Below are 9,718 nucleotides of genomic sequence, written 5' to 3' on the forward strand. Positions count from 1 at the left end.
TCCAGCAAGAGACTCCTTAAAAGGCAAACTGGCAGAACCAAAACATTTATGTTTCACACACCCAACACTATTAATCTAAAATGAAGGTTTTTTTTAAAATTCAAGACCTTGACCAAATGTACTGAGCATTCTTAAAGGTAACCCAATAAAACCAGTAACTTAAATTGAGTTCCCCCACAAACAGACCTTGGAGATAATGACCTGAGTACAATGGTTGATTAGGGAGCCGATTCCTGCAGCACCACTGGGGATGGTAAAGGAAGACAGGGAATGAAAGGAAATTAATACAAAGTAAGATACTATGCAGGTAAGCAGTGTGGGCGACTGAGGTTCAGTCCCACTGGGAATCTCTGAGTGATGAGATCATTCCTCAGTAAGGTCACCTGAAGGATGAGGAAACTGGTATCTTCAGTTGCCTTCTTCATTGGCTGAGTCTGTCTTGAGGGTATCAACTCCCCAACATCTGACCTGCCCCAAGAAGGGGTTAGGCATGCCATGGAAAGTTCTCTAAAGGAAAGTAAAAAATATATGCATGTCTCTACAAATGACCCAATTTTGTTTCTTTTAATGGCTGAGTAATATTCCATTGTGCATATACACTGTAACTTCCTTACCATTCATTTGTCAACGGACATTTAGGTTGCTTCCATGTCCTGGCTATTTTAAAGTGCTGCAATGAACACTGGGGCACATCTGTCTTTTTCAATTCTGTTTTTTTTTCAGGGTATCCCGGTAGTGGAATTGCTGATATAACACTGCTGCTGCTGCTGCTAAGTCACTTCAGTCGTGTCTGACTCTGTGAGACCCCATAGACGGTAGCGTACCAGGCTCCCCCGTCCCTGGGATTCTCCGGGCAAGAGCACTGGAGTGGGTATACACACTACCGTGTGTAAAACAGACAGCTAGTGAGAACTTGCCTTATAGAACAGGGAACTCAGCTCAGTGTTCTGTGGTGACCTAGATAGGAGGATGAGCGGAGGGTGGGAAGGAGGTCCAAGGAGGAGGAAATGCATGCATACATAATAGCTGATTCCTCAAGAGATGGGCATGCCAGACCACCCGACCTGCCTCTTGAGAAACCTGTATGCAGGTCAGGAAGCAACAGTTTGAACTGGACATGAAACAACAGACTGGTTCCAAATAGGAAAAGGAGTGCATCAAGGCTGTATATTGTCACCCTGCTTATTTAACTTCTATGCAGAGTACATCATGAGAAATGCTGGGCTGGAAGAAGCACAAGCTGGAATCAAGATTGCCGGGAGAAATATCAATAACCTCAGATATGCAGGTGACACCACCCTTATGGCAGAAAGTGAAGACCTGAAGAGTCTCTTGATGAAAGTGAAAGCGGATAGTGGAAAAGTTGGCTTAAGGCTTAACATTCAGAAGACTAAGATCATGGCATCTGGTCCCATCACTTCATGGCAAATAGATGGGAAAACAGTGGGAACAGTGACAGACTTTATTTTTGGGGCTCCAAAATCACTGCAGATGGTGACTGCAGCCATGAAATAAAAAGACACTTACTCCTTGGAAGAAAGGTTATGACAACCTAGACAGCATATTAAAAAGCAGAGATATTACTTTGCCAACAAAAGTCCATCTAATCAAGGCTATGGTTTTTCCATTAGTGATGTATGGATGTGAGAGTTGGACTATAAGGAAAGCTGAGCGCCGAAGAATTGATGCTTTTGAACTGTGGTGTTGGAGAAGACTCTTGAGAGTCCCCTTGGACAGCAAGAAGATCCAACCAGTCCATTCTGAAGGAGATCAGTCCTGAATGTTCATTGGAAGGACTAGTGTTGAAGCTGAAACTCCAAAACTTGGGCCACCTGATGTGAAGAACTCACTCATTTGAAAAGACCCTGATGCTGGGAAAGATTGAAGGTAGTAGGCGAAGGTGACAACAGAGGATGAGATCGTTTCATGGCATCACCAACACGATGGACATGAGTTTGAGTGAACTCTGGGAGTTGGTGTTGGACACGGAGGCCTGGCCTGCTGCAGTCCATGGGGTTGCAAAGAGTCGAACATGACTAAACTGAACTGAATAGCTAATTCACTTCACTGTATAGCAGAAACTAACAATATTGTAAAGCAACTAAACCCAATTTAAAAAATACATGCAGTAGAAGCCTTCAGTGTGTATGGAGAATGGAGAGTTAACAATGTGAATATGCCATTTGGGCAACTCAGAATCAGAAAAGAGTAAACCAGGCATTTCTGGAAGCAACAAAAACGTGTTACTAAATGAACACTAGAAGGTAGTAGTGTTCTGATCGAGCCAACACAAATGGAACATATCAGAATTTGTTTAGCTTGTAGATTTAAGCTATCGTTCTGTCTAACTATTCTTTGACATTCATTTCACTCAACTGAGTAGATCTATTAAAAGACTGCAAAAGACAAAAATGATTTGGAAAAAGGTGACTGCTAGAATCCAAAGTCAACCATGAAAGCTAAATCCTTCTCTGTATAACTCTAATGAGATGACGTTTAAGGTAGACCAGTTATATTTAAGAAATAAAAAGAAAGCAAATTTTTAAAATATTTGGTTTCTTAGGTGCTTGAGATTATAGTGCTGGGGAACTGTGGGCTGCATATCTTCAGAAGTGAAACTCAAATTATGTTTATTCATATTTAAGAAATATACTTCTCCTCTCAAATCATTTGAAAATACAATTATGGTTGACCATCATTTAAAAGGGCTGTTTAAACTTCATAGTGGGGCTATTTGGAATAAGGAATTCTTAAAAGTATCTGAGAGGAAAAGGGTTTGTGTCTGTGTGTGTATTTCTTCCTCTTCTTTTTTCTTTCAGCCCAAAGAAACATTAGTTTCAGCACTGACCTCTAGTCACAAACATTATCTCTGGTGTCAGAATAGCTGTGCTTAGTTTATTTCAAAGCTAGAATAAATGTAAGGTCTAGAAAGCTATGGTTTTTCCAGTAGTCATGTATGGATGTGAGAGTTGGACTATAAAGAAAGCTGAGTGCCAAAGAATTGATGCTTTTGAACTGTGGTGTTGGAGAAGACTCCTGAGAATCCCTTGGACTGCAAGGAGATCCAACCAGTCGATCCTAGAGGGAATCAGTCCTGAGTATACATTGGAAGGACTGATGCTGAAGCTGAAACTCTAATACTTTGGCCACCTGATGCAAAGAACTGACTCATTGGAAAAACCCTGATGCTGGGAAAGATTGAAAGCAGGAGGAAAAGGAGACGACAGAGGAAGAGATGGTTGGATGGCATCAGCAAATCAATGGACATGAGTTTCAGCAAGCTCCAGGAGTTGGTGGTGGACAGGGAAGCCTGGCATGCAGCAGTCCATGGGGTCACAAAGAATCGGACACAACTGTGTGACGGAACTGATCTGAGAATTTACTAAAGGGAATATTTGAGAAGGTGCCAGTGCCAGTGCCAGTGGAAAGGATAAAAGACAAAATTTGAAGAGATATTCAAGGATCACGCCCACATGCCCTTCCCAGGAGACTGCACCAGATATCTGGGAAACAGTAACAACCAAAGCAGAGAGGCTAATGAACCCCTCAGAAATCAGACAAGTTCTTGACAGTCCTAAAATTACATGTACAGTTCACTGTATGCAAAAGTAGTCTGTACTTATTACAAGGGGATGATTTACAGAAAAGTTTGGATTAATCAAGTACCTTCATAACACACATTGGAACTGATATGGGCTTATAATAATTGGTCTAAAAATGTTAGCTAGTAAACATTTATAAAAATTATATACTGCTTAGTACAGATACTTTAAAATGAGCATTTTATGAACCCACATTATTTAGAAAAATAATTCTATAAAATAAAACAGTAAATACATCTCTAATACTGCAGGGAATATTGTTATATTTATCCAACACATAAGCAGCATACTAAACAATTAATGAAGCCTATGGAAATTACCATGCAGGTCAATGGAATGTGTGAAGAAAAAGACCTGAAAGCCAGAAATATGTTCTTATTGAGAGAATAGTATAGTTGAACATTATGGTATGGACATGGACAACATACTGGTTCCAAATAGGAAAAGGAGCCTGCTTACTTAACTTATATGCAGAGTACATCATGAGAAACGCTGGACTGGAAGAAACACAAGCTGGAATCAAGATTGCTGGGAGAAACATCAACAACCTCAGATATGCAGATGACACCACCCTTATGGCAGAAAGTGAAGAGGAACTAAAAAGCCTCTTGATGAAAGTGAAAGAGGAGAGTGAAAAAGTTGGCTTAAAGCTCAACATTCAGAAAACGAAGATCATGGCATCTGGTCCCATCACTTCATGGGAAATAGATGGGGAAACAGTGGAAACAGTGTCAGACTTTATTTTTGGGGGCTCCAAAATCACTGCAGATGGTGACTGCAGCCATGAAATTAAAAGACGCTTGCTCCTTGGAAGAAAAGTTATGACTAACCTAGATAGCATATTCAAAAGCAGAGACATTACTTTGCCGACTAAGGTCCGTCTAGTCAAGGCTATGGTTTTTCCTGTGATCATGTATGGATGTGAGAGTTGGACTGTGAAGAAGGCTGAGCACCAAAGAATTGATGCTTTTGAACTGTGGTGTTGGAGAAGACTCTTGAGAGTCCCTTGGACTGCAAGGAGATCCAACCAGTCCATTCTGAAGGAGATCAACCCTGGGATTTCTTTGGAGGGAATGATGCTGAAGCTGAAACTCCAGTTTTTTGGCCACCTCATGCGAAGAGTGGACTCATTGGAAAAGACTCTGATGCTGGGAGGGATTGGGGGCAGGAGGAGAAGGGGACGACAGAGGATGAGATGGCTGGATGGCATCACTGACTCGATGGACGTTGCGTCTGAGTGAACTCCGGGAGTTGGTGATGGACAGGGAGGCCTGGCGTGCTGCGGTTCATGGCGTCACAAAGAGTCGGACACGACCGAGCTACTGAACTGAACTGTGACCCCTGCTACTGCTCTTAAGTTACAGCAACAAGGGGACTTCTCTGGTGGTCCAATGGTTAAGATAATGCCTTGCAATGGAGGGGATGTGGGTACAATCCCTTGTCAGAGAACTAAGATCCTCCATGCCACAACTATGGAGTCTGTGTGCTGCAACGAAAGACCCCACATGATGCCACAAAAATGCCAACTGCTACAGCTAAGACCTGATGCAAATAGTAAATATTAAAAAAATTACAGCAACAAGTAGATCCAATACTCTGTAGTTTAAAAAAAAACCACTTAAGATTAATGGAGCTATATTTATTTTTTCCTAAATACCTAAAAAAATTTTTTTTTAATTGGAGGATAATTGCTTTACAACATTATATTTGTTTCTGCTGTATATCAACATGAATCAGCCATAGGTATACATATGTCCTCTCCTTCTTGAACCTCCCTCCCATCTCCCACCCTATTCCACCCTTCTACACTGTCACAGAGAACTGGGTTTGAGCTAACAAAGTTTTGAGCCAATAGGAGCAAATAGAAGCTATTTTTAAAGTACAGATTTAATATTTGAACTAGAAGGTTATATAGCCTACATAAAAGAAACCTGTTTACTAACCATTAATAATCATTGATGTCAATAATATATATAAAGATCAATATTCATTTGGAAGAAAATTTAAACCTAAGAATGTAAACCTAAATTAAAAAGGCCATTTACCAAGTTTTAAAAGGCCATTTACCAAGTTTTAATTCATAAGTATGCCTGAATCCTATGCTTCTATTTGCTAGCTTTGTGCCCATAGAAAATAGGCTATTCTAATTTTCATATTACCAGTAACCTACACTGATTATAGACTAAACTATTATTATTATTATTTAGATAAGAAGGTTTTTATACCAGTACTTGAAAGGGAGTAGATTTCCAAAAATGTTACTTTAACTTAAATTAAGTATATTCACATTTTTATGATATGAAAAAATGGTATATGGAAAAATATAAGGATTTGATATTGAATTTCATTTTTCATAAAATAGAGATGTAGTTATGTTTTTTTCAATTTGTGTAGGTAAGGGAGTCCACCAGGTCAAAGTTTTGGCTTATGGACCTCTTGAGGAAAACTGTTGTACCTAGAATTGCCACATCAAACATTCCATTAGCTAGAGTTCCACAAAAGTGTGTTATTATTCCTCCTTAATGCAATGCTTCAACACTGACTGAAACTTTTATATTAATATTTACAAGTACTGTTTTAAAAATAAGATAAGTAACAATCTTTCTCCATGTTGTGGATTATTTGATACCCTTCAAATCTTTAACAATAGTTTGGGAAGTATTGTGACTCATATGCATCAAAATGAACCTCAATATAAATAAGATTGGGGCTTCCCAGGTGGCCTTAGTGGTAAGGAATCCACCTGTCAATGCAGCAGAAGCAAGAGATGAAGTTTCATTCCCTGGGTTGGGAAGATCCCCTGGCATAGGACGTGGCAACCCACTCCAGTATTCTTGTCTGGAAAATTCCATGGACAGAGGAGCCTGGCAGGTTACAGTCCATGGGGCAGCAGAACTGAGCGATTAAGCACACACACACATAGTTAGGATTTACTGAGAAGGCACCCATTAATTAGGCCTAATATGTGTAGGTCCTAATTAAGCTTATAGGATATTGTGTTACATGTGAAGACAAAGAGAGTTTCTGTCTATAATCTTTAATTATATTGGGAAGACATGTAATGAACAGGTTAAAAAAAAGAGAACACAGGTAATCTGGGTTATAGTGAGTGTTATAAAGGATGATGTGGTCAGTATCACTTGAGTTAGGTATATACAGTAATCGATGAAACTGCTCAGATTAAAATCATGACCAATTGTATCACTATTAACTTGAAGAACTTGATGAAATAACCAAGAATTCTGAGAAATTATTGAAAAAATAAAACATAAAACAGGAACTGGCAGAGCTGAAATAATAAGTGTGGAGTAAATTGAAGTGGAATAAATAATTCTGAAAATACATGAGATTTACAATGCATAGATTGAGAAAAGTGAACACAACAAAATTCAAATTCAGTTCAGTTCAGTCGCTCAGTTGTGTCCAACTCTGCGATCCCATGGACTGCAGCACACCAGAGTTCCCTGTCCATCACTAACTCCCGAATCTTGCTCAGACTCATGTCCATCAAGTTGGTGATGCCATCCAACCATCTCATCCTCTGTTGTCCTCTTTTCCTCCTGCCTTCAATCTTTCCCAGCATCAGGGTCTTTCCCAATGAGTCAGTTCTTTGCATCAGGTGGCCAAGTACTGGAGTTTCAGCTTCAACATCAGTCCTTCCAGTGGTGTTCAAGACTGATCTCCTTCAGAATGGACTGGTTGGATCTCCTTGAAGTCCAAGGGACTCTCAAGAGTGTTCTCCATCACCACAGTTCAAAAGCATCAATTCTTCGGCGCTCAGCTTTCTTTACTCAAATTAGGAAAAATTCAAATTAGGAGCTTAAAATTATTAGACAATGTGTTAGATATGCAAGATCTAATAAGTATAAATGAGTCTCCTAAGATGGTAACTGAATTAATAGAACACAAAAAATTTAGAAATAAAAATATACATCAATAAAATTTTCCATACATAAAAGAACAGTTGAACATATGAATTAAAAGGAATTAGTTTGTCACAGGAAAACGAACACAGAACAATCAACATCGAAACATAAATGAGTAAAATAATTTGGTTTCAAAAATGAAGGACAGTCTGGATGTTCAGAAAACAAAATTAAATTACTAATCAAGGCAAAAACATCAGCTGGGAGTTTCAAACTGATTCAAAGCTAGATAATTTAGAGAAATACCTACACATCTCTAGAGAACAAAAGTGGGGGTCAACTCAAAAATTTTATACCCAGACAATTGTCTTTTAAGCACACATTCGAATAATCAAGGAATTTAATTCCATGAAGCTTTCACCAAAAATTAGGTTATTCTCTGTCTCGGAGATCACTAAGCGAATACTGCCACACAGTGTCCCTATGGCTTCCCAGTTTTTAATGTTTCAGTCTTACCGCCTTCTGTTATTTTATCACCATTAAGTAACCAAGAGTAAAGTAATTCTTACTGCTTTCTAAGAATCATTCCATGTTTCTCCTAAATGAAAGACAGATATAGAGACTATTGCCAAATGCATCCTTTTAGTTGTAAGCATAAAATCACTGTGAAGATATAGCCCAGAAGAGAACAACATTTTTAACAATATTATTACTTAATAATATAACTAACAACATGTGGAAAAGAGAAAGAAGAGAAAATTGACAGCTTGGCAAATAAATTGATTTCTTCTATAGAAATGTCAACAGATTTCATGCTAACAAATCAAGGAACAGAGTTTATTGGTCAAGACTTTAATACCCCACTCACATCTCTGGATAGATCAACTAAACTGAAAATTAACAAGGAAACACAAACTTTAAATGATACAATAGACCAGTTAGACCTAATTGATATCTAAAGGACATTTCACTCCAAAACAATGAATTTCACCTTTTTCTCAAGTGCACACGGAACCTTCTCCAGGATAGATCACATCCTGGGCCATAAATCTAGCCTTGGTAAACTCAAAAAAATTGAAATCATTCCAAGCATTTTTTCTGACCACAATGCAGTAAGATTAGATCTCAATTACAGGAGAAAAACTATTAAAAATGGCAACATATGGAGGCTGAACAACACGCTGCTGAATAGCCAACAAATCACATAAGAAATCAAAAAAGAAATCAAAATATGCTTAGAAATGAATGAAAATGAAAACACAACAACCCAAAACCTGTGGGACACTGGACCAGGTTATGATACATGAACAACTAGGCCCCAAATCTCAGGGTTTAACATAATGAATGTTTACTTCACACTCATGCTAGATGCCAATCATGGGTACAGTGATACACTATTCTATATTATCTTCACTCTCACAAAATGACAGCGGATTACAACCTGAAACATTAACAGACTTCATGGTAGAGACAAGGGTCTCAGACTGGTAACTTCAATTTCTACTCACAACTCATCAGCCAGAATTCATCCCAGGAACTTAACTAAAACACAAAGTTATCAAAAAGTTTCAAATTTTGGAAAAGTTTCTTATTTTTGAATAAGAAAATTGGAATATGTAAAGAGCACTGATCACTACCATATCAAGACCTAAGTACATTTAAGTAAATTAAAAACAACACCAAAATGGCTAAGAAAAAGCAATGAGAAAAATTAGGAAGTGGAGGAGAGGAGAAAATAAGATGGGAGGAAGTGGAAGTTTACTCATAGATGGGAGGTGGTGAATACTGTTTAATGAAACAGAGAAATGAGTATACCATGGATCTCTGCTGTTCAATATGGTAGTCACTAGTCACATGTGAGTATCTAAATTTAAATTAATTACAATGAATTATATTAGCTCAGCTGGTAAAGAATCAGCCTACAATGCAGGAGATCCCAGTTTGATTCCTGGGTCAGGCAGATCCCCTGGAGAAGTGATAGGCTACCCACTCCAGTATTCTTAGGTTTCCCTGGTGGTTCAGCTGGTAGAGAATCTACCTACAATGCAGGAGAGCTGAGTTCCATCCTGGGTTGGGAAGATCCCCTGGAGATGCAAAAGGCTACCCACTCCAGTATTCTGGTCTGGAGAATTCCATGGGGTTGCAAAGAGTCAGGACTGAGCCACTTTCACTTTCATATTATAATTTCAGTTTCTCACTCACAGTAGCCACATTTCGAGTACTTGATATTCAACATGTGGTTAATAGCTA

This window comes from Budorcas taxicolor, chromosome 7 (assembly GCF_023091745.1).
Source record: "Budorcas taxicolor isolate Tak-1 chromosome 7, Takin1.1, whole genome shotgun sequence".
NCBI lineage: Eukaryota > Metazoa > Chordata > Mammalia > Artiodactyla > Bovidae > Budorcas > Budorcas taxicolor.